The sequence below is a fragment of the Mastomys coucha genome, unplaced genomic scaffold (assembly GCF_008632895.1).
Source record: "Mastomys coucha isolate ucsf_1 unplaced genomic scaffold, UCSF_Mcou_1 pScaffold22, whole genome shotgun sequence".
In the NCBI taxonomy this organism is placed as follows: domain Eukaryota; kingdom Metazoa; phylum Chordata; class Mammalia; order Rodentia; family Muridae; genus Mastomys; species Mastomys coucha.
The window spans coordinates 165,288,100-165,290,689 of record NW_022196905.1 but is presented as its reverse complement, the minus strand read 5'-3'; the positions used below and the strand labels follow the sequence as shown (position 1 = coordinate 165,290,689).

General features: G+C 40.9%; 1 protein-coding gene and 1 long non-coding RNA gene across 8 annotated transcripts in view; one reads left to right on the top strand and one right to left on the bottom strand.

The window, feature by feature from the left end:
• Positions 1–2,590, bottom strand: part of Zmat4 (zinc finger matrin-type 4) — a 378,171-nt gene that overhangs the window by 150,633 nt on the left and 224,948 nt on the right. The gene's annotated exons all lie outside the window — the stretch shown is intronic.
• Positions 1,034–2,590, top strand: part of LOC116069029 — a 6,445-nt gene continuing 4,888 nt past the window's right edge. Inside the window, exon 1 of the long non-coding RNA XR_004109803.1 lies at positions 1,034–1,092. This is a non-coding gene — a long non-coding RNA (uncharacterized LOC116069029). The remainder of the gene's footprint in view (positions 1,093–2,590) is intronic.

Genomic DNA, 2,590 nt, shown 5'->3' with positions numbered 1-2,590 from the left:
GTGGTGGTGGTGGCGGCACATGCCTTTAATCCCAGGATGCAAGAGGCACAGGCAAGCAGATCTCTGAGTCTGGGGCTAGCCAGATCTAGAGTGTGAATTCCAGGATAACCAGGGCTACACAAAGAAACTGTCTCAGAAAACAAAACAAAAAAATTACCAAAAGTACATTAATTGTATGTGCATAGTGCTTTACCTATTCCCACATATTCTAACTGCTAGTTGGATATAAACAAACTTGAGAGTTGCTGCTGTTCTGACTTAGCTCTACAAAACTTCAAAGCAACCCTAGAATCTCATGTGATCACTTCATTTATACCAAGAGCAACCACAGTGTTACAGGCTAAAGTCCCCTGGTCTCTAAGAATGTGACACCCCAGGTTTTATACTACTGCTTTTCAAATTGAGCAGTAAGGCTGTTGAACAGAGGGCGTGTGCAAATTAGGAAGGAGTTTTTAGGCTCCGCAGTTCTCTCCACATAAATGCTGGGAAACCATCAAGTTAGTTCACTCCCCAGAGGACTACATAAAGCATACATTACCAAGTGAATTTGCCATTGTCATTAATTTCACTACAGCTTCATCAACACACATCATTACTGCTAGATAGAAATGACAGAGGCTGAGTGCGTGGGAATATGAATCATTTCTTTGGATGAGGCTGCATGAGCCAAGAACCGCCAGTGAGAGAACAGGTAGTTCAAATCTGGTCCCTTGTGTGTTCCGCCTGATGTGTTAGAATAGCAGCTCGAGTCTGAACACAGCACACTGGGCCAAAACAGGTCCACGTGTAACAGGTTTATTGGGTGAGAGAAAGAGATGAGGTGGTGGTAGAAAGAGAAATGGGGGTAGAGAGAGAGAGATGGGGGGGGCTTTATGTATGGGTAATGATGTAACACAGATAAAAGTGGGTGGTGAGCCAAGTGGATTCTGGGAATATAGTGGCTGTTGCCTTGGCAACAGGTCTGTGGGTCCCGCCTATGTGATGTCACAGGTTTTAGAGGTTCTGATGCTAAACTAACACTCTCTGGCGGTGAGTTAATCTTGGGTCACTCCCCAACCAAGAGATGGAAATCTGTAGTCTGCAAAGTTTCAGGTAATTCGTGTGCAAATTAACTTTGGAAAATTAGGATTTAAGTACTCAGTGGTCCTCTGTCTTGGCTGAGAGTTAGAATCAGCCGAGAGAGGTTCAAATATCGCTCTTCTCTGGCATCACTAGACTAACCAGTTCAAAATCCCCTTGAGTGAGTTGACAACAGTAGACCTTAAAGCTTTGTAGGTGCCACTAGGGTGCCTTAAAAGCTGGTGACAGTCCCAATGGGGGACAGTCTACAGCATGGACTCACCTTCAGAGCAGCCTTCCCAAGCATGATGTTCCATCAGTCCATATGCTTCTCAGCTGGCACCAAGTTCTACAACAAGCAGCAGACCTCATGAACTTAAGTGCCAGAAGGGATGCATTTGAACCCAATTTCCCAGCACTATTTTTATTAAACGCTCATATGCTTTCTTAAAAAAATGATAACACCAACAAATAAAAACAATATAGTATTGGTAACAAAACCACACTACATTCCAACTCATAACTTTTGAGGCTTTTCCCGTGGGATTCCACAGCTGTCGGAAGATACATTTTCAGCCACGCTGGGACCCAAACCTCCTCACTGCTCTTGCTCTTTCCTTGGTTTCACATTGTTGTATATCCCGAAAGCGGCTGAGCTAGAAAAGGTCAGGGCTGTGGAGGGGTCCCTATAGCTTTGTTGTTATCACAGAACTCTGAAACTTCCACAGCAGAACAAGATGCTTGATAGGAGGATAGAGAGGGTATATTAGAGCCAGAGAGCTGGCTTAAGAAGCAAAGCCAGCCAATGAACCAAATTCTTACCCTCACCTAATGTCTGTGCCACCCTCCAAGCAGAACCATTGTTCATTGAAACAGTTGGTGAATGGCTTCATGGATAGACCATCTTACTACACACACCATTTCTTAAATGAATGTAACCTGTTCCCTGTGGGCTGAGAATGAAGACACTCACTCAAGTCAAATAGTTTTGACCATAGCAGGAAGTCTGTATCCAAAAATTGTGCCTACAATTCATTCCTTGAACTGTCAATTCTTAGCTTAGCTATGACAGAGGTAAAATCCTTTGGTGATGTAAGGGTCATTGAAGTACAGCCTTATTACAATGAAATCCAATGTCTAAAAGTTGTTCTTATTTTGGGCTTGTACCACAGTAAGAGCCAAGATTTTAAGCTCTACTAAATATAAAACAAACAAAAAGACTTTATATATTTATGTTCATTTAAGAAAATACTAGCAGTGATGTATTATTTTGAAATATACAATTAATATGTTTGGAGTTATTTAAAATTTATATTGAGAAAAATGTATGCATTTTCAGTATTGTAGACAAGCATCTACATAAGACTGTTAAATTGATTGTTTTATATCAAACAACTTTTATAATACTCATTTTTATTATTATTATAATATTTTATTAACTTTAAGGAATATGACAAAAAAGGTATTGTTGGTATTGAAGGGGGTCTCTGGGAGGAGTTGGGGTACAAAAGGGAAACAAGAATGTGATTTA